Source organism: Vulpes vulpes, chromosome 7 (assembly GCF_048418805.1).
Source record: "Vulpes vulpes isolate BD-2025 chromosome 7, VulVul3, whole genome shotgun sequence".
NCBI classification, from domain to species: Eukaryota; Metazoa; Chordata; class Mammalia; order Carnivora; family Canidae; genus Vulpes; species Vulpes vulpes.
In genome coordinates, this window is record NC_132786.1 from 72,388,417 (window position 1) to 72,415,872 (window position 27,456).

The window sequence follows — 27,456 nt, forward strand, 5'->3', positions numbered from 1 at the left end:
ATTTTTTTTCCTCAACCCACAAAAAGTAAGCTTATGAGGGCGAAGAGTTTTCTATTTTATTCAGTGCTTTACTTCAGCTTTACCCTAGAATGTTCAAAACTCATAAAAATCACTCAAATTCGTGTGCTGAAAAATTGAGATATTAGAACTTCCTAAATTACTTGGACTAAGAATACATGAAATATATTTTAAGACAAAGATAAATAGTACCCAGAGATTTTGTAATGTAAACAGTAACAAAACAAACCTTTCTAAATGACATAAGATAACAGTTTCTACCCATAAATATTTCAAAAAATGTCAGACATCTAAATTTTGAATAGTACTCATTCAGAAATAAAAATTCTCACATTCACTTTGTGAGTAATCCATTAAAATAAACTATATCTTGAATGACTTACAAAATTAAATTTTGGATAGCATTTAATCAAAGTTACAAACAGTAGTAAGAAGGAAAAAATGATCTTAGAATCTTAGATTAGAAAAGGAAGTTAGAGAAAAGTAAAAAAGCACAGATGTTTCAAGACTGAAATAAATGAAATTTAGAAAGTAATTGAATATAAAATTAAATGATTTCTTAAAACTAGAATAACATTTCCATTTTAGAATTTGTTTAACCTGTATAAGATATCCCTAAACTAAAGGGGGAAGGGGAATGCTATCCTAAGTTTCTAAAGGAATAAAAGCTCCCTAAATAACATTTACACTATATTTCCTGTTAAAAAAAAAAAAAAACCACAAAATTTTTCCATGACTGTCAAATGTTGTATCTGTTTAGAATAAGTATTTGAATTATAGAGCACTATAGAAGAAGATAATAATCATCCTATAAGAATAAAACATTTTTTTTCACTACCAGTTTCTCCATGTGATCTTTCATAAAATTCTAAAAAACAGAAGGGGAAAAGGGACCATCAAATGTAATTTACCATATACATTTATGAGCAGCCACTTGGTCCTGGCCACAATAGACGTCCTGCAGCTGGCTGTCAAACCACTAAAAGCTGCTTGTCACCCACCTTCCTAGTCTCTTAGAACTAAGCTCACTCGGGTCAAAACAAGTCAACTGCCTTTCTAACCAGCAGTAATACACTGAAATAAAAGTGTCAAGTACAATTCTGGCTGCCAAGATTTTGTTCTTAAGAACAGACTTGTAACTATTAAAGGGGACATTAAATAAGAGCTATTGCCTAAAAGAAAAGGTCTATCTGCATCTGAGCTTAATTGTGATAATATTTCTGAGGTCTTGATCTGTAATCAGACCAGAGGAAAGAGAAGCAACCGGGAGGGGGGAGGGAGGACAACAAATATCACTACCCCAAAAGGGGGGAATAAAGAGTAACCTATTTTTAAAAGATGACCATGCCAGTAGCAATATGTAAATAAAACTAGGGTTATACTTTAGAACAGATACCATGTGTTATGCAACAAGGAATATTCACTCTGACTTAGTATAGTTATAAATCATTAGTACAGAGGAATACTCTAGAAATATTAAAGTATAAAGTAGACTGATGTGTACTGACACAGAAAATGTCCACAATATATGCTATTGGAAATTGAAAACAAAAGCAAAAAACAAAACAAAACAAAAGAAAAACCCAGGTTATAAAATCTGCTAGAATGATGTAATCTCATTCAGAGGGAATAAAAATTATGGATATGGTTATGAGCAAAGAAATTAATCTCTAGAAAGATACATTGAAACTATTAAGAATGCTCTTCAGTGTAGAACAGAATTATGAAGATTTTATTTTTTATAAAATTTTTCTCCCTTTAGAATAATAGGAACATAATTACTTTTATAATGAGGGTGGGGTGGTGATTTCCAGGTCTAGGAAAGAAAAGACAAATACCATAATAAGCCCCTTCCTCCCCCTTTACCAAATGAAAAATCTGAGGATGGCCTCCAAGCTCATGGAATCACAGAGACACATACATAGACTGTCAAAGCTGCATGATGTTCTGTGGGAATTCTTTCTTTAAGCAGAATCCTATGCGGAACCTGAAAACATAAAAGTGGAACTTCTCTTACTGAAGAAGCTGGGAAACATAGACAGCTATACCCATTCATCCTCCTCATTTCCTGTAAGTCCTCTCAAGGCTCTTGAGGGCTCCACAGAGCACAAGTGGAAACTCCCTGATTAATGCAAGTCTTCCACTGTGCAGCTGGGAAACTGAGGCCCGAGGATTAGTCTCCTGTTAGGGCCTCTGCCTTACAGACTAGCCCCAAGGTCATATTATCTGCTATCTTCTTTGTATAGTGCTCTATAATTCAAATACTTATTCTATTCAAATACTTGACAGACACAGTCCCTGAGACGTGTCTTTCCAAGTGCATCCAGAAAAGTGTACAGAAAGCATTAGACATATGAATTGGCTCCAAAATATCAAAAGAACACTGTATAATAAAAATTAACATATAGTAAATGTCCAAAAAGGGAAAAAAAATAAAGGTTTCTGATATTCAACATGACTCAAGCACACAACTTCTTAGTGGCTTTGCAAATGTACATTTTTCTATTGTCTGAGGGTTATGTTTAGACATACATATCCATCAAAGTAATAGAAACTGGAATTTGCCCCTGAGAAAAATAAGTGGGAAAAAAAAAAGGCAGCAATAGGACAGTTCTGGAGACTAAAGAGTCAAAAACGATATGCTGGTCAAGTAGGAAGATATCTAGAGATGCCGGAGATAGTGAAGTACACCCAAGGAGGGTAAAATCAAAGTCCATAGACTCCAAACAGACTAAAAATATTAAACAAAATCTCACTGGACAAATTTTAATAGGCATAAACATACCATTCAGAACTTTGGTCTAAAAAAAAACCATTAGAGAAAAACATAAGATGATGAAGATTTGTATCATCATCACACACACACACACAATTCAGGGGTGTTGGTTCACACTAAATTTAGAAATAAGCATATGACATGCAACACGATAAATATGCATAATGAAAGGTGATTTCTGCATCAACCTGACCACACCCATATTTAGTGCTAGGCACTTTACTTTTTAAAGATGTAGAAAAACCCCATTCTATTTCCCTGGGACTGTGAAAAGGCCCAATATCATAAGAAACAGCTGGAAAACATGGAGATGTCTATGTCTAGAGAAGAAAGGGCTTTAGGAAAATGACAGAAAAAATAAGTAGGAAGTTAGGTAAGTAGGGGCAGAATTCTGGTTAACAGATCATTTTTCTAACACTGGTGTGAAGACAGAGTGAGTTGTCAGAAAACAGGGAGTTCTCCCATCACTAGACACCTTCATGTAAACCACACATAACCACCTGGGGGCACTAGAGAAGTGGGCTTGTTGTGCAGCCTCACTCAAACTAGTACACAGAAAGTAAGGGAGCATATAACTGATTCTGCACAATGGGTTCCACAGGTGTATCCGAGGGAGGCTGTCTCAGGAGAAATAGATACATACCTCATACATAAAATCTGATTTAATTCTTGCCCTTCACTTATTGGAAGAACATGATCTTTTGATACATATTTCTGCTGCATGCAAGGGTGTGTACAAACATGCACACAGAATTACATAGATGGTATAAAAACTAGCTTTAACCAAAGGTTTACACCTCTTTGAGAATTCTAACAGAAGCTGAACAGCTGAAATGCTTTCCTAGAGAAGTGTAAGAAAAAAACCACAAATCTTTTGCTATCATAGTCTAAAACATTTTACACTTTCCTTATTATTAACAAATTGCAAAGGAAAGCAATTAATGTTCTGCTTCATCTCTGAAGATTATGTATAGTGAAACTGGTAATGTAACAACCACCTTTCCCGAAAATGCTGCAATCTCAAACACTCATAATACAGCCAACAGACCCTGGGAAAGGATTTAATTTTGTCTTACTTTGCCTTTTAAATTTGTATGCTATTCTAACAAGTGTAGTTCTGATTCCCTAGGCTAACACAGGAGATGTAGTAGAGCAGAGTAAAGATATAAGAACAATAGGGAGGAATCTATCAATCAATCAGATAAATACAAGAAAAAGCAGACAAGAACAAACATTAACAAGCCAGCCATACAGCCAGCCATACAGACCTCAACTGCTTGTAAGGGCATTTTCCTATCACAGGACAAGCATTCCTTTACATATCTGAATATCATGTTTTTCACAAAGCATGAGCAACCTAAAAATACATATGGCAGTCACTCTGGAAGACAGTTTGGCAGCTTATCACAAAACTAAACATACTATATGATCTAACAATTACACTCATTGGTATTTAGTCAAATAAGCTGAACATATACGTACATGTAAAAACGTGCACATAAATGTTTATAGTAACTTTATTGCCAAACTAATTGCCAAACTGGGAAGCAACCAAGATGCCCTTCAATAGGTGAAGGAATAAACACATTGTGGTACATCCAGACAATGGAATGTTATGCAGCAGTAGAAAAGAAATGAGCTATCAAGACGCAAAAAGACACGGAGGAAACTTAAGTGCCCACTGCTAAGTGAAAGAGCCAATCTGAAAAGGGTACAAGCTGTAATAATTCCAACCAAATGACATTCTGTAAAAGGCAAAACTATGGAAACAGTGAAAAGATCAGGGTTTGGAAAAAGGGAGGGAAGGAGCACAGAGGATTTGGGAGGACTGAAACCATTCTGTACGATACCGGAATGGACAATACCCTTGTCAAAACCTAGACTGTACAACATAGTGAATCCTAATATAAACTGTGGCCTTTAGTTAATATTGGTTCATCAACTATAAGAAATTTACTACACTAAAGCAAGATGTTAATAGAAGGAAGGGGCGGCGAAGGAGTATACAGGGACTTACCATAGTTTCTGCTCAATTTTTCTACTAAAACTGCTCTAAAAAATAAAGTATATTAATTTTTAGAATATATGTCAAAAATCAGTGTTCCCATAAGAAATCACAGTAAAGGTGGGGGGACAAGGATTTTCAGCCACAGCCTAAAAATCCTTCTCTAAATCATAGCCAATAGCCAATAGTTAGATAATGCTGAATAGTTACATATTATTTATATGTGATGTTTACTTTTATAGCTTACATATATATTTATTCTTACAATATGGTTTCTATGTAAAATGTACATAGCTTAGAGTTGAGCTATATAATGCTAAAAATATTTTAATGTATAGGAGGCATGGTAATGAAAGACTGAAGAAATCAAGGGGGTGGGACAGCTTCATCTAATGAAGAGATGATGTTGCTGTCAGAACTTTCCCAACATTGCTAATAACATTCTAACTAAAAAGTGCAGAAGAGTTCAGAGGCTCTGAGGCCAAAAGAAGTTCCAATATAGTTCAGTAATCAGTGCTTTCCAGGGTGATATCAAGTTGCCAAGAAAAGATAAAAATTATAAAAGTACATAGTACTCTGGCTTAAACTGTATAGAAATACACATTGTAGGCTTTTCTTTTTTTTCTAAGACTTTTTTGGGGGCACCTGGCTGGCTGAGTCAGTAGAGCATGGGACTCTTAACCTCGGGGTCATGAGTTCAAGCCCCACAATGGGCAGAGGGCCTACTTAAAACCAAATAAAACAAAGCAAAAAAAAAATTATTTTTCTCGTATAGTTAGAATTATACAGCATGTAACCTTTACAGATTGGCTTCTTTCACTGAGTAGTATGCATTTAAGGTTCTTCGGTGTCTTTTCATGGCTTGACAGCTCATTCCTTTTCAGTGCTGAAATATTCCATTGTCCGGATATACCAGTTACCAATTCTTTTCTTTCACAGATCTTTCCTTTGGTGTTATCCCTAAAAAGGCATCACTATACCCAAGGTCATCTAGATTTTCTATTTTATCTCCTAGGAGTTTTATAGTTTTACATTTTAAATCTTTTTTTTTTTTAATCTTATTTATTTATTCATGAGAGACACACACACAGAGAGAGAGAGAGAGAGAGAGGCAGAGAGACACAGGCGAGGGAGAAACAGGCTCCATGTGGGAAGCCCAATGCAAGACTCAATCCCAGGACTGCAGGAACATTCCCTGAACCGACGGTAGACACTCAACCACTGAGCCACCCAGGCGCCCCTCATTTTCTATTTTTAGCAAAGAATCAGCTAAAATGGTTTTATAGCCTTTATGTGGCTACTTTGCAATTTGGGTAATCCATATAACTGTATTCCTTATATATTAAAAGGTACCAAAAATACATAGACTTAAGTAGGAAGAAGGAAAGCAAAAAACACATCCAAGTATTAATCGTGGCCTCCCTGAATGGCAGGGCTACAGATATTTTCATTTTCATACTTTATTTTTAAGTTCTCTACAAAGATCATGTATTACTTTCACACTCCATTAAATAAAATATTTACAGCATGTTAAGTGAATAAACTACATAAAGATTAATCTCTTGTGTAATATTTAAAAACAAAAATAAATATTATGTCTTTTAAAAAAAATATTATGTCTTTTCTATGGATATAACACACAAAGAGAAAGTTTTTTAAAATGCAGGAAGCGTGATAAACACCAAATTCAGAATCATGGTCAAAGCTGGGAAGGAAGGGGGAGTAGATGAGGAAGGAGTGTCCAGGAGGCTTCAATAATATCTACAATACTTCATTTCTTAAGCTGGATAGTAGGTACATGGTATTCATTAAATTGTTCTATATCCTTCTTTATACCTAAAGTATTTCAAAATTCTTTCAAAGCAGCAGCTACAGAAGGCATGTCAAATCAGTAGTACTTAACCCCAATCTCTTCAAACTACTTTAATGGAACATGGTACTAGAGAATAATAGAGATAAATGTATTTTTTACAAGTGAGAAAATTCTTTGGAAATATTAAAGCAGGGGTTCTGAAGGTGGGTTTTCATGCATATATTTATAAGCAAATAACAATCTAAAATCTATATTCCATAAAATATCTGTAACAGTTTAATCTGCATCTTGCACATAGCTCAAAATTAAATCTGTCCAATTTAATATATAAATTATTTTGTATATAACCTCACTTTACATTTCTTACAACCATATCTGAAAGCAAACTTTTTAGTCAGTTTAAAAACAGTACTTAGGCTTTTTAAAGATATTGTAAAAATAAGATTAATTCCTGACTGGTATTTTTCATCTTGGTGATTTAAAATGGATTCTAACCAGGACATGACACCTACCACAAGCAACACCACAGTAGTGGCTCACATAGTAACACAGCCCCTATACTAGCTACACCCACTCACACTGTTACATAGCTATAATGACCAAAGTTTAGGTAATGGTTATCCTACCCAAGCTTTCCCCTAGTACCCATTGTAATTTGAAGCAGTGGCCTTCAAGGACAAAAGGTAAATTCGTAAGATGTTTGAAGATACTCCTTAAAGTAGATCCTGTAACTCTGAACTTGAAACAAAAAAAGGGAATGAGGGGATCCCTGGGTGGCTCAGTGGTTTAGTGCCTGCCTTTGGCCCAGGGCGTGATCCTGGAGTCCCAGAATCGAGTCCTATGTCGGGCTCCCGGCATGGAGCCTGCTTCTCCCTCCTCCTGTGTCTCTGCCTCTCTGCCTCTCTCTCTCTCTCTCTCTCTCTATCATAAATAAATAAATAAATAAATAAATAAATAAATAAATAAATAAATAAATAAATAAATAAATCTTTTTTAAAAAGCGAATGATTTTGATAGTTAGAAATGCCTTAGCTTATTTTACAATCTCTACTTGTGATAGGAATAAAAGCTTTTAAAAGTAAGTGGTGGGGACAGGGAATAACCTACATGGTTTAGAACTAGTAATGTTCCTCCCCATTTCCACCTTCAATTTCACTGCCCATTCCTACAATCTAGCCCTAAACCAGAAACAGATTGTAACAAACAAAATCACCAGAAAACAAAAGGAGTACTATTTAGCAAACTTTGAAAGTATGGAAATGTAGCTAGATGGAATGGGGTTTCCACACTAAAAGGATATATCATGCTATTTTACCACCTGATTCCTTGCCCAAAAAAGTGGGGGTAGGAGAAACAAGTCTATATAATCACACTAGGGTATTCAGGGTCCCTTAAAGGGAAACAACTCAATTAAAACTACCTGACTTTGGAGTTTATATGAACACAGGACATTTATTCACTATTCTTCATTAAAAATGATTTGTTTTTAACACTCACTTTCTGTGACCCTTTTTGAAAAGACATTGCAGGATCAAGCAGTGACCTATTGAAATTTAAATGAGATGTTTGCTTTTCAGATCAAATCCATCTGACTTGAGGATCCTCTCTTAGACCACTACAAATCTAAGGACCCAAAAACTACAGGACTCATTAACAGATGCCTAACGAGGGGCGCCTGGGTTGTTCTGTGGGTTGGGCATTTGCCTTTGGCTCAGGTCATTATTCCAGGGACCTGGGATCAAGCCCTACATGGGGCTCCCTGCTCATCGGGAAGTCTGCTTCTTCCTCTCCCTTGGCCCCTCCACCCAACTCGTGTACGCACTCTCTCTCAAATAAAGAAAATCTTAAAAAAAAAAAAAAAAAAAGATGCCTAACAAGGCTGGAATTGTTGGCTGCATGGGTAATTGTACGTATGTTCCTTTTCCTGTGCATTTCTGAAACCAGTTAATTCCGATGTTAATATCACCTTGTATTTAGTTATTTCATAATTTGCATTTACCTAATATATTATCCATACTTCATCTGACCAACCTATCCTCAACAATTGTCTGCGGAAAGCTGCCTAATCAAGACTGCCTACATTATTTTACTCACCAAGTTTTGTCCTGTTTAAATGTCATCATACCACATTCACTAAAAATATTTTCTTTAAAAGATTTTATTTATTTGAGAGAGAGAAAGAGATCACGAACAGGGGGTAAGGACAGAGGGAGAAGTAGACTCCCTGCGGAGCAGGGAGCCCATGTGGGACTCATTCCCAGAATGCTGGGATCATAACCTGACCCGAAGGCAGACGCTTAACCAACTGAGCCACCCAGGTGCCCTAAATATTCTTTAAGCACCTTTTCTGTGTGAAATCCTGGACCAGAAACTCTGACCTCTGATGATTAGTTTAACCCTCAAATAGCTTACAGCAGCAGTTCTCAAAGTGAACTGTGGAACCCTGGGATCCCTGAGACTTTTTCAAGGGATCCATGAGATCAAATCTATTTTGGTAATAACTATGATACAGTGATTTATAAGAAATAAACTGTAAATAATGCTGTGATAAACAGAGGGGTGCATGTATCTCCTTGAATTAGTGTTTCTGTATTTTTTTTAGTAAATGCCCAGTGTGGGATTACTGGATGATAGAGTAGTTCTAGTCTTAACTTTTTGAGGAACCACGTGTATTTTGATCTCCATTCAGTTCCTGGTTCACAGTTCCTAAAACGCTTGGAATTCCTTGTGATAAGGTCAATTAAAGTTCTTTTGTTATGCTAATGAAGGTGGCTTTGGGATCAAGCAAAAGGACTGGAACTGGTTGCCAGGAGGACCAACCACCCGTTTAGAAGGTTGGAACTTTCAGCCCCACCCCCCACCTCTAGGGAGGGGAGAGAGGCTGAAGGTTGAATCAACCAATGGTAAATGACTTAGTCAATCATGACTAGGTAATGAAGCCTCCATAAAAACCTAAGAGTGGGTCCAGGGAGTTTCTAGGCTGGTGAACAAGTGGAAATGCTGGGAGAGTGGTGCACCTGCAGAGGGCATGGAAACCCCATGCCCTTTCCCCCTACCTTGCCCAATCTCTTCACCTGGCTGTTCATTTCCTTTATCATATACTTTAATAAATTGGTAAAATTAAGTGTTTCCCTCAATTCCTCAAGCCAATCTAGCAAATTAATAGAACCTGAGAAGGAAGTCATGGGACCTCTGATTTACAGCCAGTTAGTTAGAAGTACAGGCAAAAACCTGGACTTGCTATTAGCATTTTGAGTTGGAGGAAGTCAATGGAACCTCCAATCTATAGCCGGTGGGTCAGAAGTACAAGTAACAGCCAGAGACTTGTGACTGGTGTCTGAAGTAAGTAGTCAGAGGCAGTCTCGGAGGACTGAACCGTGGAATCTGATGCAATCTCTGGGGAGATAGTGTTAAAATGGAGTTGAGTTCTCGGACACCCTGCTGGTGCCCAAAAATTGTGTGGGAAACCACCTCTCTCCCCCAATCACACACACATTAGAATTGGCCTCAGCATGATTCAGTTAACAGAGACATTTACCCTTTTCGCTGTGTTATATTTGCACTTATGTCCAAAAGCAGTGGTATGGTAAAACTACTGGCACCTTAGCACAATATAGTCTTCATCTTCATGTGCGGACAGTAAGCCAATTTTATTGAAGAATATGTTGATGACAGTAAAAGATATATTTGATTAAAATTTCGCACCCCTGAGTTCTTTCTTGTCTTTTTACTATTCTGTATAACCAAATGGAAAGTACTCATAAAGCACTTCTGCATTCAGAAACGTGCCGTTTCGAAAAGTACATGCATCATGCTTTGAGTTGCAAACTAAATTAGCTTTTTCCTAAAAAATACCATTTTTGCTTCAAAGAATAGCTAACAAACTATATGGTTATTCAGACCTGTACAAAGGAGATATTTTTCCAAAAACCAACAAAGTGAGCCTGTCACTCCAAGGAAAATAACTGACAGTATTTGTTGCCAGTGATAAAATCTGATATTTCAAGTGGTCATCAGAATCCTGGAAAACTTGTATCTGCCACAGCGAGCTTGAAAGCCTTTTCTGATGAGATCAATGGTAGTGTTGATGAATGTGATTTTTCTGTCAACATTTGGAAAAGCTGTATAACTCAGTAAGTTGGTAGCTTCCAAATGACCAATGTATGATGTTACAAAATCATGGATGGATTAAAAGAGTCATTCAAAGTTTATAATAAGCCAACAGATTTCAATGAAACAAAGTACAATTATGGTTTCAGAACATACACTGCAACTCACCTTTAAGAAATTAATACTGCTGAGTTTTGGTGTAGTATCAAAGAATATCCACAATTATCTGAAAAGACTCTTTTTAAAAAGATTTTATTGATTCATTTGAGAGAAAGAGAACAAGCAGGAGTAGGGGAGGCAGAGGGAGAGGGAGAAGTAGGTACCCACTAAGCAGGGAGCCAAATGCAGGGCCCCATTCCCAGGACCCTGATCATGACCTGAGCTGAAGGCAGACGCTTGACTGAACCACCCAGACACCCCTGAAAAGGCTTGTAAAAATGTTCTTCCCTCTTCCAACTACATATTTGGTATGAGATCAGATCTTTTCCCACATACTTTAACCAAAGGTACATACTCAGCAGATTGAGTGCAAAAACAGATAGGAGAATCCAATTGTCTTCTAACAAGCCACACATTAGAAGGATTTACAAAAACTGTAGAACAATAGCCCTCATTATACTGCTTTTTGTTTTGGAAAATAGTTTTTTTTTAATAAACATATTTTACCTATTTTAACATGTAGTGGTGTACTGTTATATTTAAATTCACATTTTAAAATTTTCTGTTTTAATTTCTAATACAGTAAATATCAAGATGTATAACCTACATAAACAAAAGCTCTGGAGTCCTCAGTAATTTTTAAAGGTAGAAAAGGGTCCTGAGACCAAAGATTAAGAACCACTGGCATACAGTATAATAGGAGAAAAAAAAGAAAACACTAATAATACCCAAGGAGAAAATGTAATAGCCCTTCTATTCTCAGACATCCCAGCTCTTCCTAAACTAAACCTATGCTACCTACCAGGCTCTTGAAATAATTTATTTGGCCCTGCTTTCTATATAATCAAAGTGACTAAGTCTTTAAGTAGGCATAAAAAGGGCTTAAGCAATACCAAGATAATATATTAAACCAATTTGAATTGATAGGTTTTTCTTTACTAATTTTCTAAATAAATGGCCTGAATTAAATTGGTTTTATTTCCTTGGTATAAACTTAGCCTATAAAGAGAAGTTTTTCACAAAGGACTATATAATATACAACTCTTTTGGAAAGGCATCCCACACAATCAAATTAGTAATAGAAAGCTATGAAATTTGGTTCCCTGCCTCTCAACAATAGGGCAAAAACCCCTAGAAATCCTACACTGATGCTGAAATTCAGGACACAAAAGAAGTCACTCCAAAAAGGGAGTAGGGGGAAGCACTTTCTGGAGAATCATATGCACATAAGCAATCACTGGTGTTTTTAAAAAGGGGAGATACAAATATACTTTTTGCTTAGCCTACCTTGAAGGATACACAAGAAACGGGTAGTGGTGGTGATTTGTGGAAAGGCAGACTGGGAGAGAAAGTCACTTTTCACTGTATTCCTTTTATAGTTTGGTCTTTTAGCCATATGTATATAATATTTATGCAAAAACATGTATTTTTAAAACACCATTTCTACATCACCCATTTCTTTAATCTTCTATCTCAAAGGTAAACTTCAAATAACACTAGAAGATATATAGATCATTAAATGCATTAATTTGTTAAATAAACAGTGGGCACACATTTCATATACCTGACAGAAGCATCAAAAGCAACCTATCCATCAACCAAGAAGTGATCAGCCACTGATTACCTGAAAGAGTACTGGAATACCTGATTATTGAAGGAGTATCTCATGATGCCATCCATCTGCCCAGCATTGATGTAGTTGCTACTTCAATGGCAACTTTTTTCTTTTTTATATTCACCACAGCATTTGCTTTAAGAAATATTCTCTGGATAGCACCAAAGTAGGTAGGTTTAAAGATTCTTTTAAACCATGCAGCAGGGACGCGTGGATGGCTGAGCGGTTGAGTGTCTGCCTTTGACTCAGGGTGTGATACTGGATTCCCGGGATCGAGTCCCGAATTGGGCTCCCTGCAAGGAGCCTGCTTCTCCCTCTGTCTGGGTCTCTGCCTCTCTATTTGGGTCTCTCATGAATAAATAAATAAAATCTTAAATAAATAAATAAACCATGCAGCAACATTAAAGTCCAAATTTAGCTCCTACTATGCACTAGGCACTATGACTTGATAGTGCAACACTTGTAACACACAATGTAACATGTGACAATGTGCACTTGGATCTAAAACCTAACTATAGATTTAATAGTTTATAGGTTTAATAGTTTAATAGTTTAATGAAAAAGACTTCGGGGTTTTAATCAATTCCAAGTTTAACAAGCCAATCTCATGGTTTAGCTACAATACATATAATTCAAATCTGGGATGTATCATAGTGGCTACACAGTGTCCAGAATACAGAAATACCTACTATAGTATGTACTTATCAGGCCTATCTCACAACTCATGCTGGATATTAGGCCAATGATCTGGAGTATCTGGGTACATAAGATCTAGAGATCCTGAAAAAGTGTCATAGGGTCAGGATAGTTTGGTATGTGGAAGGCAACATTTAATGAGTTAGCTATCATGTGTGAAGCACTTCACATGAATTTTTCTTAATATCTTCACATATCAATGATACAAACATTATTATCCCTCTTTTAAGACTTTATTCATGAGAGACAGAGAGAGAGAGAGACAGAGAGAGAGAGAGAGAGGCAGAGCCATAGGCAGAGAGAGAAGCAGGTTCCATGCAGGGAGCCCACTGTGGGACTCAATCCTGAGAATCCAGGATCACACCCTGAGCTGACGGCTGACGCTTAACCTCTGAACCACCCAGGTTGTCCCTATTATCCCTGTTTTAAGATTAAGGAGATTCAGACTCAGGAAGGGCAAGTAATGTGCTCAAATTTGCATGCAACTTTGCATTATCAGGATTTTAAGCCCAGAGCCCCTGTAATAGTTTGAATGGTGGCTCCCCCCAAAATATGTCCACATCCTAATTCCTGGAATTTGTGTTACCTTATGTTGAAAAAAAGGTCTTTCAGATATAAACCAAACTAAGGATCCTGAGATAAGGAGATCATTCTGGATTATCCAGGTCAGTCCAAAATCCAATGACAAGTGTCCTTATAAGAGTAAAGCCAACAGAGATTATACAAAGAGTAGGAGACAATGTGGTCATACAGGCAGAGACTGGAGTGATACAGCACCAAGTCAAAGAATGACAGAGGCACCAAAAGGAGGAAGTGGTAAAGAACAGATTGTTCCCTAGAGCCTCCAAAGGGACTGTGGCCCTACAAACCATCTTATTCCTGACTTTTGGGCTCTAGAACTATGGGAGAATAAACTTATGTTGTTTTAAGGCACTTACTTTATGGTATCCGTAAGAAACAGCCCAACTCTTTCCAGCATATCCTATTACCTTTCTAAGAAGGCTGAAGGTCCCCAGGGACATTTAAACTAAAAGACAACTCAGAGGACTTTACAAAGAAAATATTAAATATACTTGATTTTAGAAGTCCTAGAGAACAGAAGACAGACCAGTAAGTAAAATTTGCAGAGAGAAAATTCCATTGAAATTCAGCTTTCTAGCCATCCAAATGTCTTAAAGATTAAACAGACTTTGGGTAAGTAGTAAATTTCCCATCACTGGATGTGTTCAAGGAGAGACTGATAATCATGTAACTTTGGGCAGCAAGGGTAATTTAGAGGACTTAGAATCTGGTCCCACCCTGTGTTCCCGAAAATTATAAATCATTAGACAGCACCACAAAGCCTGGTATATAAGGTAAAATATTACAAATGAATTTTGCAAGATTTTTACAATCATTCAAATAAATACTGAGTGCTTGTTATATGTCAGACATAGTGGTTGATAATGAATACTATGATCTAGTATCATGAAGCTTTACAATCTGATGAGAAAGACATGTATCAATATTAAAAAACAAATGTAAAATGACATGTAGATACATATGATAAAGTACAAAAATGAGGGAGACGTGATAAGATTTCCTGAGGAAATTATGCTTAAGCAGAGACCTAAATTAAAATTTGTATGATTTTACTAGAAAGAGAAGAGAGGGAAAAGCTTTCCAGGAAGAAGGAACACCAATAGGAAAGGCTTTATGGTTAGGGGAACATGACTGATAAAAGATGAGTCCAAAAGTTAGATACCACATTAAAGAGTTTGTCTTCACCCTACATTCAATGGGGGACACAACCAGAGCAGTGCATTTAGAAAAGACCAATTCATTCTGGAGGCACTGAGGAGGATGGGCCAGGCAGAGTAGACACAGGTGGACCAGGTAGAGGTTATTCCAACAGTCCAAGAAAGAAATGATAGCAACTCAGACAGAAGTGGTAATGGTGAAATGAAGAGGACAAATTGAGTTTAGAAAGTTAAATAAACAAGATTTGATGACACTGGAAGACTAAAGTTTCTGTTCTGAAAAACCAGATGGAACAGTGGTATTATTCACTGAGATAAGCAAGAGTTGAACAGGAGCAACTTTGATAAGGGAATTTCTTTTGGAGATATAAGTGCATCTGAGACATCCAAGAAAGGCCAATTAAGCCACTGGATATAGGGTCCTGAAACTGCTGGTAGGCTTGATCTGAGTATGCATATTTACATAGAACAACTGCACTGACTTTTATCATTAAGGGAAACCAGCCATCGTTACAAAGTAATCATTATTCTTTTTTTATTTTTTTTTAAATTTTTTCTTAAATTTTTTATTTATTTATGATAGTCACACACAGAGAGAGAGAGGCAGAGACACAGGCAGAGGGAGAAGCAGGCTCCATGCACCGGGAGCCCGACGTGGGATTCGATCCCGGGTCTCCAGGATCGCGCCCTGGGTCAAAGGCAGGCGCCAAACCGCTGCGCCACCCAGGGATCCCAAGTAATCATTATTCTTAAAAGATAATTTCAAAATCACGCTAATCTAAAAGACAAGAATCACTATTGTACTAAAAGCCCTAAATTAATACTAAACAGAGATTTGGGGCACCTGGCTGGCTCAGTCAGAAGAGCATGGAACTCTTAATTCAAGAATCATGAGTTTAAATGCCATGTTTGGTGTAGAGATTATTTAAATAAATGAATAAATTTTTTAAAAAACTTAAAAATACTAAACAAGGATTACCTATTCAAAGGATATTGTATATACACGACACTGGCTACAAGATGGATTATGTTCAAATAATCTACTATTCTCACATGTTTCAGATACAAAAAATTAAAACAAGAGGCAGCAAGTTTGTACTCTTTATTCCCGAATTCTCTACCTCTTGCTATATCTGCAGATATTGACTTAAGCATTTTAACTGTCAAGTACAAAGTTTTTCTCCTGGAAAAGATACTAATCTTCAAAGTAAAAGGGAAAAGAATAAACAGACATTTTTCTTCCAACACACACCTCCACAAGCTTTATATTATACTTGCTTGAAAAATGACTAGAATGCTTTGGATATTTGTTGTTGTAACTTAGGAACTATTCACCCTAGATTTGCTTTCCATTTTGTATAAAAAACAAAAATAAACCAACTACCAGAGGGATTAAAGACAAAACTAAAGAAGGCAGGAAAATTGGGTTTTATTACTAACTCTAAAGAGAATCAATCCACTCTATAAATTAAGGAAGTTAACTTTGAGAAAGATCTGGTTATTTTTACATAAAGTTAGAATTCTATATACCATATACTTCACTGAGGTGGGGCATGAATGAGAGTACACAGCATTTTATATTTGTATATATAAATATTTATATTATATGTATACAAAATCTTCTGAAGTCCCCATAGATAATGCTTAAAAAAACAAAAAAACAACCAGGGACTTTTAACACTTTTGTATTATACTATTGCTGCTACTAATATCTAATTTGCTCTCAATAAGAATATAACAATTCAGAAGGTCCCAGGGTAAAATAAAAGAGCCAATAAATATATTGAGATAAATCTGTTCACTTCAGAAACTACCCTGTATATAGAAATCTTAGCTCAGAAAGTATGAGGGCAGAGTTGAGAAAAAATGAGTTATTATGTGAGTGAAATTGAGGTTAACTCAGGATTTAGCTTTCATTCTTCACTGAGTAAGCTTTCATGGGCCAGCCCTTTTGCCCTTACCTCAGCAAAAAACACACAGAGCACAAAACAGCAAGCATTTTCTGAGCAAATTGGTACTTGGGGAGAAACCTTTAAATATCTTTTATATTTCATTAAAAGAAATGGATTTACAACTGCCCCATTAAGAATATTGCAGGGCAAAATAAGTAGATGAATTAAATATCCTTAGACATTTTTGGTTCAAAACAATATGCACAGTATTATTGCATTTACCATATACAGTGTACATTTGCATGCATATACATATATACTTAGAAAAATATCTAGAACTATATATACTAAAATATTATTACCTTTGTATAGTAGAATCATGAACATTTTAAATTTCCTTCTTTTTGCTTTTCTATGATGAACATGCCGTTTTAAGAAAATACCATATTTATTAACATATCATAATACAGACTCAGAATTAACTTTAGAAGAAATTTTTATTTAGAAAAAACTTTGGATACCATTTCTGTCCTCTTCACTTTTCAAGTGGAACCAAAGGACCAGTGAGGATAAAGGACTTGTATGCCCAAAATCTGATAGTGACTCTTTAGGTTCATAATCATATTATCTATATTTATGGAGGTTGGGGAAAATGAAAACCACCTACATGCTCATAAACCAAAGACAATAATCACTGACTTTGGAGGGTTTTTTTGTTTTCATTCTAAGATTTCTCACTAAGAAAAAAATAGCTTATTTTCAATGTAGAAAAAATTTCAAAATATAGAACCAAAAATTAAGGAAAAAGATAAAATCTTAACATTCACTCACATAACTGTTGATACCAAAATTATTTCTTCTTTAGACTTAGTACCTGCAGCCAATTTGGGGGCAAGAGACTAGTTCTAGGATAGTATTTTTTTTTAAAGATTTACTTATTTATTTATTCATGAGAGAGAGAGAGAGAGAGAGAGAGAGGCAAAGACACAGGAGGAGGGAGAAGCAGGCTCCATGCCGGGAGCCCAACATGGGACTCGATCCCGGGACTCCAGGATCGCACCCTGGGCCAAAGGCAGGCGCTAAACTGCTGAGCCACCCAGGGATCCCCAAGGATAGTGTTTTTATTTTTTTTTATTTTTTTATTTTTTTTTATTTTTATTTATTTATGATAGGCACACAGTGAGAGAGAGAGAGAGGCAGAGACATAGGCAGAGGGAGAAGCAGGCTCCATGCACCGGGAGCCTGATGTGGGATTCAATCCCGAGTCTCCAGGATCGCGCCCTGGGCCAAAGGCAGGCGCCAAACCGCTGCGCCACCCAGGGATCCCAAGGATAGTGTTTTTAAATAGCAAACCTTGATTGGCTCTTTAATTTGTCAGTTATTTTTATATAGAAGATCAATCACTAAAAATTTCATAATTGTTTAATAAGACAAAGTATCAAAAAAAAGCACAAAAAACAAAGGAAAAGATAAAATATTCCAGTTCTATTTAAGAATCTTCTTTATAGATTAATGAATGTAAAGATAACCCACAAACACAGCTAACTATAAGTTTATAACACAAATTTTCTGTTTAAGATTACTCAATATATTAATTCATTGCTTCTTTTTTCAAGATTTATTTTGAGAGAGAGAGAGTATGCACACATAAGCATGGGAGGGAAGGGCAAAGAAGGAAGGAGAGAGAATCTGAAGCCGACTTCCCATTGAGCCGGACAAGGGGCTGCACAACACTGAGATCATGCATGACCTGAGCCAAAATCAAAAGTCATCTACATGCCTCCATTCATTGCTTTCCTGTACTTACCAATACTTTTATAGGGTAGTCCAGAAAACACTGCTGGCATTAATTATAGGAAAAACATGAATTATGAACACATATTTATAAAAACAAGCTAATCAAACTCAAAAGTTACTGAACCATCAACTCTATTAGCAAGATATTTTAAAAAACTATTTCAGGGCAGCCCCGGTGGCGCAGAGGTTTAGCGCCGCCTGCAGCCTGGGGTGTGATCCTGGAGACCCTGGGATCAAGTCCCACATCAGGGTCCCTGCATGGAGCCTGCTTCTCCCTCTGCCTGTGTCTCTGCCTTTCTCTCTCTGTGTTTCTCATGAATAAATAAATAAAATCTTAAAAAAAAAAAAAAACTATTTCATATTTATCTTGTCCTTTCAAAATTTCTACCTTCTATACGCTTTATAATACACACAAATGTATTACTATACTAGCATAGGAACATCATTTACAAATAAATGCAATTCAGAATGTGTGCTCAAAATTTTACTTGTATGGGTGACAATCAAACTGGAGACCACTGCCCCAGAACCTAGGGCCTAGCTAACAAAACTGTCTCCTAATCTAATTTCAAAGATCCAAAAATCAGAAGTGGGACTCTGGATGGCTCAGTGGTTGAGCCTTCAGCTCAGGGAGTGATCCCCGGGTCCAGGGATCAAGTCCTGCATCAGGCTCCCTGTGGGGACCCTGCTTTTCCTTCTGCCAAAGTCTCTGCCTCCCTCCCTCTCTGTCTCTTATGAATAAATAAATCTTTAAAAAAAAAAAAGAAGAAAGTAAAAATGACCAATTATCTAAATCTTAAGAATGAAATTATTTTGGGATAAATAAGTTCTAATATGGATTAAAAATTTGCTTAAATTTCTAGATTTTATTGGTAACTTAAGAAATTTTAAGCACTAGCCATTTGTTATATTAGCATTAAATCATCACAGATCTCAAAGTATTCCATTACCATTATACTTCAGAAAGGCCCTATAAAATAGGCCAATGGTATTTTCATTTCATGGTCAGAAAAATTAAGCAGGGTAGCCCGGGTGGCTCAGCGGTGCCTTTAGCCCAGGGCATGATCCTGGAGACCAGGGATCGAGTCCCACGTCAGGCTCCCTGCATGGAGCCTGCTTCTCCCTCTGCCTGTGTCTCTGCCTCGCTCTCTTTCTGTCTCTAATGAATAAGTAAATAAAATCTTAAAAAAAAAAAAAAAAGAAAAATTAAGCAAAGAAAGAATGTCCTGCCCCAAATGACAAGATTGAAACACTTGTGCATTTTAGAAAATTTCTAAGGCATAAACAACTCCCCACTTAAACATTTTTTTTACTGCAATCTATGAACCACTTGGCTTTCTTTCAAAACTCATTCTCTTTAAAACAATAGTAATTTGATTGCTCACAAAGCCTACTGCATATAGTTCATGAATAGATAAGTCATTTACTAGTGCAAATCCTGAATTATTAAAAAAAATTTTTTTTTAAACAAGGAATCCTGAAGACTTGGCAAGATTCTGGAATTGGTTAAGCTTTGCTTTGGCATTCCTTCTGCCTTCCTTCTGGTGCTCCTAGTCCTAATCCTAGAGGTGCCTCAGATCTTCCCAAAGTTCTTTATCTGAGACATCCACTCAAAATTTCTTACCCTTGGTCTGTCCCAATCGATGAAGTTTACAGATTTCAGTCAACCAACACAATCAGTATTTGACTTAATTAACAATAACGAAAAGGCCTTTGATTTTTCTGTGTCAAGAATGCTTTGCGGGACGCCTGGGTGGCTCAGTGGTTGAGTGTCTGCCTTTGGCTCAGGGCATGATCCTTGAGTCCTGGGATCGAGTCCCACATCACACTCCCTGCATAAAGCCTGCTTCTCCTCTCTCTGCCTATGTCTCTGCCTTTCTGTGTCTCTCATGAATAAATAAATAAAATCTTAAAAAAAAAAAAAAAAAAAGAATGCTTTGAGAATCTCAGAAAAGTTATGGACACTCTCCCCAGAAAAACTGCACAGGCACACATAAAAAATTTTTCAGATGATTTCAAGAGATCAGGGTTACATGGCCAAAATATATCCATGAGCCCCAGAATTATAAAACCCGGGTTAAAAACTCCTGCACTTAACGTTTAAAAATTATAAAACCTTAAAACTCTTCAAGAGGAATTTGCATTTTGACTATAAATTCAAACTTACTATACTATATACTCAAACCTAGAAAATCTAATTATTAAAGTCTCCCAAAGTTTTTATGCTGTAATTGTCATAAGGGGAAGAACAGGACCTATTTCTAAGCATGGATCATCTATTAAGTTTGGTTTTATAGACCTTATCCCTATATTCAATAATGCTCTAGAAATCTATTGTGTTTACACTATCATGATTCCTGTCAAGACAATACACACACACTACACACAGAGAGAAAATTCCTATCTCTTAATTGCCAAATCCAGTTTTGTTTTTTTTTTTAAGATTTTATTTATTTATTCATGAGAGACACAAGAGAGGCAGACACATAGAGGGAGAAACAGGCTCCCTCTGGGGAGCCTGATGTGGGACTCGATCCCGGACCTGAGGATCACACCGAGTCAAAATTGAGCCACCCAGGCATCCAAGCCACCCAGGGGTCCCCAAATCCAGTTTACATGCCAATGAGCTCCCCATAGTAGTTCACGTTGCTAAATTCCTTGTTAAAATTCCCTTAACCCTTATTCTTAGCTTCTTCAAACCCATACCATTTATCTTATCTCTTTAAGCCATTCTTTTTCAACTTCCCTCAAAGGCCCCTCTTCTTCCACTTGACCTTCAGGTGTAGATGCTTGGCAAGGTTGCCCTTAAGTCTTCTCCTCAATCCTAATTCTATACTCTTTTGCAGTTTCTGTGTGACATAATGCTAATGAATACAAAACTTTTAATTGATCCCCACTTCTCCTTCTACTCCAGCCCAAATCTATCAATAGGCTATCTGACATATCTTGATTCCCACATCTAGACTCATGCTCTATTACCTTCTTTCTCAAATTCTGTTCTTCCAATACATTCCCTATCTTAATTAAAGGTATCATCATTCATTAATGAACTATAATCTTTGAACTCCCCCATGTTCTTCCCAATCAGGTCACAATCTTATCATTTTCCACTACTCCTCAAGTACAGCAAAATCTACTTCCTATTTCTCCAACTATCAATACCCTTCCTCTAATCTCTTCTCCATCAGGTGAAACAGCTACTCACTTTTCCAAGTCCTACTTAAAGATCTCCTACACAGTCTTCGCTAAGCTCATTTATTCTCCCATCACTCACCCCTCCCTCTATAATTCCACACCAATCATTATTTTACTTCTCAACAAGCTATTTTGTAGTTAGTTGAGCCCTTATCTTTCTCCCCTAGTAGACAAGGTCTGTGGTTGTTACTGTAGCACTAACACATGCCTGAATATAGTATATCTTTAATCAATGTCTGGTGAATGAATGGCAAAACTCCAAAGAGAGGACATAGTTACTTCTCAATGAAAAGTATGCCTTATTCCATTTGAACATAAAATGAGAATTAAGTTCCCTAGTCCCTCACTCCCCATTTCTAGTCCACTGCTTAGTTTTAAGCAATGTTTCATGGGGACATTTCCTCACTTCCTCTTGTTCTTTGTAGGTTTAGCTGCCAACCTAACCACATTAGCATTCAGGAGGAGCAACAAAATAGACTCTCCAAAATCTAAAAAAGCGAAGATTTGACAATTACCAATCGTAAAATACAAGTTCCTTTTTAAAAAGTCTTAATGTTTATGCATACAAACTTCATTCTTCATGATTCTGAAAAAGGCTTGGTATAGTTTATCCAACAGACACCATTTAAGAGTTATTAAGAAAATGTCCATTTAAACTTTGTCAGACAAAATTTTCACATTTACAACCATAGAAATCAGCATGTACGAATTAATCTAAGTACTATGCCTGTATACTAAATACTCTATAAATAGTAGTCTGAATCACCAGATGACCCACACAGAAGTAGCTTTTTAAAAATACATGCCCAAAGGGGACCTGGGTGGCTCAGTCTGTTAAAGCCTCTGACTCCTCGCTCAGGTCATGGTCTCAGGGTGGTGAGATCGAGCCCCATGTCAGGCTCTGCACACAGCACAGAGTCTGCTTGGGATTCTCTCTCCCCTCCCTCTGCCCCTCCCTGGATCGCTCCTTCTCTCACAAATAAGTCAATCTTAAAAAAAAAAAAAAAAAAAAAAAAAAAAAAAAGCATGCCCAAAATTCCAGTGAGCATCTCAAGCCATAAAACTGTATTCCTTTATCAGAATCACTCATTCCCCTTTTCTCCCTGACAACTTTCCCAAAACACACACACACAAACACGCACATATCCCTCCTTTAACAGACCTGGTTTCATCAAGAAATTTTCTGATAGTGCAAGAACAGTTTGATAAGCAGCCTACAAGGTCTGGGATTCTAGAAGAGATCCCATATGGTACAATTATCTTCTAAGAGACTGCTTTTGGTGACAGAATACAGATTTGCCTCAAGGGTCACAAATGTGGTAGGCCTGCCTTATTCACCTCCTAGTTTTTGTCTTTCAAAAATATATTAAAAAAAAATAAAAAATAAAAAATAAAATAAAATAAATAAATAAATAAAAATAAAAAAAAACAAAAACAAAAATATATTAAAAGCTCTCTTTAAAGTTGTATTTCTGACTTTTCTTCAGTTCATGTAATAAATGTTCCTATTTTAGGCACATAGACATGGTGACAATGCAAAAAACAACAACAAAAAAAGACCATATGATGAAATGTGTTTGAAGCTTTGATAACTAAACTGCATTGAGTGGGGTCAAAACTTATTAGCCTAATTCTGAACTGCACTTCAGAAAAAATATATCTTCAAGGCATATATAATCCACTTATTTTTCTTGAGCAAAAATTCATTTTCCAAGTTTTGTCCACATTACATTAAAATAACTTTAGACAAAGCATTCTTGTTGCGCCAAGATTAAAAGTTTCCAATAACTCAATGTGGCTGTAATCTTCTGGAAGCACCTGAAATTGATTTGTTTCACCTTCTTTTACTATTTCTTCTTCAGCCCATTCACTTTAGGAGAATATTGATGGACAGAAGTTCTAACTGAAAAGCCCAGAAAGTGGATAATCCATCCCCTAGCTAATAAGAAAGGAACTATGGATACATAATGCACAAAAATTAACATGTATCCAGAGCCTTTAAAAAAAAATAAAGCAAACAATGATTGGACTTCGTCTAAATAAAATGTTTCTAAAATAAGCTTAACAATAGGTTTGTTTTTCATTGCTATTTTACTAGACATTTATGGAAAATTACATTTGGGTAAACTCATAGCTCTCAAGGAAAACATAAAGAACAGAGAGAAAATGCCCCCCCCCCCTTTTTTTAAAGACTGGCATTTATTTTTAAGACTGATTTTCCAACTACTATATATATATATATATATATATATATATATATATATATATACACACACACACACATATATATATATACACACACACTATATATATAGTATGTATATATACACACACCCAAACACACACATATATAATTATATAATTAATAAGCATCACACACAGTCACACACACACATATTTAAATTCAAATATCACATTTCCTGGGCTAATTACAATCCCAGAGAGAGTGCACTGAAATTCCTGAGGTTAGAGCAGACACTTCTGAGACTCAACAACCCAGAGTTCCCGCTTACACTCCAATTCTCCCATTTTTCAGTGGCACGAAGTGGATGAACGAGACCACTGCAGCACAAAGCACTGGGATTGCCTAAAGAGATCTGACAGAAGCTGAACATATGCAAGAACTTCCTGTTCTCCATAGGACTGGAGGGAGGGTGTGCTTCTAAAGGCCCTTCCAAAAACCAAGTCAATGTCTTTTCAAATACTTATGAAAAAATTTTTACTTTGAAAAATTATTGTTCATCATTATTCCCCAACATTTACCGAATGCATTATTTATTAGAAGTATAAAAAATTTAATTCCAGACCCCAAGGAGCTTAAATTTCCCTTAAAACAGTCATCCATTTGTGATAATTTCACATAAAATACTTCTTGAAAACAACCCAGGGGTCTGCTTGAACTCACAGTATACAATGCAAATTCAGGTATTTAAACCAGGAGTTTGTCTTCGGCTTCCCAACAAAATTAGAGATGGATGTATACTTGTGATTTAATAAAAAGAAACGGACAATTTTGGGTTCCATTCGAATACACATGAATTGGGAGAGGAACCTGAAATCCTTTCTTCTTTAATCCCTTCTAGATCTGGATAAGTGCTCTCATTATCTCCTGCTTTTAGAGTTATTTCCTAAATCCAAGAGCTAAATCTCCTTAAAATCGCCTAAGAAATCTACTTCTATGAAAACCCTTGGCCTGAAGATGATGGGGGGAGGGGGGGTGCTGAGAATATGATCACTAACTACTAAGCAAAAAGTCATTTTCTCTCATACATTGAGTCTGAGATGGGAAGGAGGGAACAGCAGATAGGATGAAATCAAAGGACTTTAAGTAAGGATGTGCCAAAAAATATTAAGTAGTACTTCTTGTCTTATTTTTTGTCTTTGTCATGGACCTAGTCGAAAGTCACATCTAACTCCTGTTAGAAGAAAAAAAAAAAGTCCTTTGACACAAACAGTTCTGCACACAATTTAGGAACCCAAGAATATATACATTACATGTGTTAATTGTATGTTTCCTCTCCTGCTCATAGAATAAGGAAATTACACTCGTGCAGATTCTAGTCATATTTCCACTACCTTACGAGATAATACATCAAGAACACTCAAACACAAATCTGGATACTACTACTGAGTTTTTAAAACAAAACAAAAACTCGGGGTCTCCAAGGCCCTCCTCCCCCCTTTCCTTGAGTGAGGAACAACCCAAGAACTTACTGTTCAATGCCAAAGTAAAGCATTCTTGTTTAAAAGGCTGGACATGAAATAAGAAAAGGATCACTGTGGGCACAGAGGATGCCCTGGGAAAAAAGGTGAGATGGGCGAACCCATTCTCCTGAGCTCCGTCTAAGCTGACAGGTTCACTCACACTGCCTTCACCTTAACAGTTTTCCAAAAACATTGTCTCTACACACTTAAGAAAATGTGAATTTTGCTCTTACCACAAAAAGAATTAAGCATAACTGACACCAGCTCTAAGTAAGCACTTAATATATTCTAATCTAACGCTTAAGAATGGATGGAGATCAGGCAACAGCTCCTCCAACAGGCTGGAGCATATTATCATTTGAAGCCCTAAAAATATTAAGATTTTCAAACAACTCCAAGTTCTGATGTGCACAGTCAGATGCCCTGTAGAAACTTTGGGGCCAGCAGCAACGACACAACAGGTGAGACAGGCGGTGGACATCACTGCACAGCGAGGTGGACAACATGCAGGGGCAAACCCTTGAGTTCCCCCGAAAGGCTGGGGCTATGAGATAATACCCAAGCACAAGTCAGGGCCTTTACAGTAGCAACAGTTCGTTTCCTTCCGAGGGTCGCGCCACTCCCCCTCTCTTCACCCAGGGGACCACCACCCCAGGCACAGGAAGAACCGAGGCCCCTCCACCGGCGGTATCCCAGCTGGGGAAGAAAACACAATGTCGCTCCTTATTTCTGCGTACAAAAGGACTTTGCGCCCTCCCTCGAACTGCCGCCGCTGCTGCCCGGGCCGCCTCCTAACTTGCAAGAAGGTGGGCAACGCGCCATATTCCAGCGTCCCCCGGTCTACCTGGGTAACAAGCCCACGCCACCCCGGCGGGAGGGAAGCTTCGGAGGCCGCCCGAAGAGCCTGCCTCCTCTCCCGCAGAAGGCAGCGGCTCCCGCGCCCCGGCCCAGCCCGCCGCGCCGCCCGCGGACCAGACCCGGGAAGGGCCGAGGGGGCGAGCGGGGAGCCGCGGCTCCGGTCCCGCGCAGCCCGCCCACCTCCCGCTCCCGGGCCCGGCGCGCTCTCCCGGGCCTCCCGCTCCCGAGCCCGCGGGAAGGCCGGGCCCGGGCCCCGGGTTCTACGGTGGAGAGTAGGCCGCGGCCCCCAGAGCCTCAGGCGGCGGGGGAGGCCGGAACCCTGGGGCTCTCGGGAGGGCAGCGCCTCCCTCCCGAGCCCGCCAGGACGCCTGGGGCCTACTGCGGCCTGCGCATCCTCGGGGTGGCGGTTTGACTGGGCCGGGCCGGGGCCCCCCGCCCGAGGCGGGCCGAATCCGGCAGAGGCCCAGGCCCGGAGCCGGGGGCGGCAGGGTGCAGGCTGCGGGGCGGGCCGGCCGGCCGGCGGGCGGGCGGCGTGTTGCGGCTGCGCCGGGGCTGAAATAGCTGGAGATTGCGCGGTAGGGCACTCACCTCAGAGCGGCTGCGCTACCGTGGGCCTGCGCCGTGGAGACTGCGACCGCGCCGGCTCCTCGCAGCCTCCTGCCACCAGCGGCAATGGCGAGCGCTGCCGCCTCTGCCGCCGCCGCCGCCGCCGAGGAGGGGGAGGGGAGGGAGAGGAGGCACGCACGCGACGCACGGGCTCAGCTTCCCCGCCCGGCGGCCGCCATGATGGGGAGGTCGGCGCTGCCTCGGCGGGGCGGGCCCGGAGGGGTTTCTGGGCGAGGGTCCCTGCCGGCCCGTGCGGTCTCCTGGAGGCCACATTTAGTTCGAAAGGTCTGGATGGGACCGGAACCACGGAGGCAACTGGATTAGTCAAGTGTGGACTCTCGGGAGAGTGGCGCGGGCAGCCCAAGATGGATGCTAATCTGGAAATAGTAACATTTCTCGCCCCGCAGCCCCGAGAATTCTAGCACCTCCTGAATGAGCCTCGACAGTCGGGAACGGGCTTCCCCGCGTTTTC

General features: G+C 38.3%; 1 protein-coding gene across 10 annotated transcripts in view; it reads right to left on the reverse strand.

Moving 5' to 3' along the window:
• Nucleotides 1-27,095, reverse strand: part of NRF1 (nuclear respiratory factor 1) — a 135,054-nt gene extending 107,959 nt beyond the window's left edge. For 3 of the 10 annotated variants that reach the window (XM_072764076.1, XM_072764079.1, XM_072764071.1), the window contains exon 1: nucleotides 26,967-27,095. The gene's annotated coding sequence lies outside the window, so the exon portion shown is untranslated. Of the gene's footprint in view, nucleotides 1-1,939; nucleotides 2,006-18,630; nucleotides 22,831-26,078; nucleotides 26,872-26,966 lie in introns of those variants that run through there. The other 7 variants (XM_072764078.1, XM_072764073.1, XM_072764075.1 and 4 more) reach the window with 5 other exon arrangements.
• Between the last annotated feature and the right edge of the window lie 361 nt (nucleotides 27,096-27,456).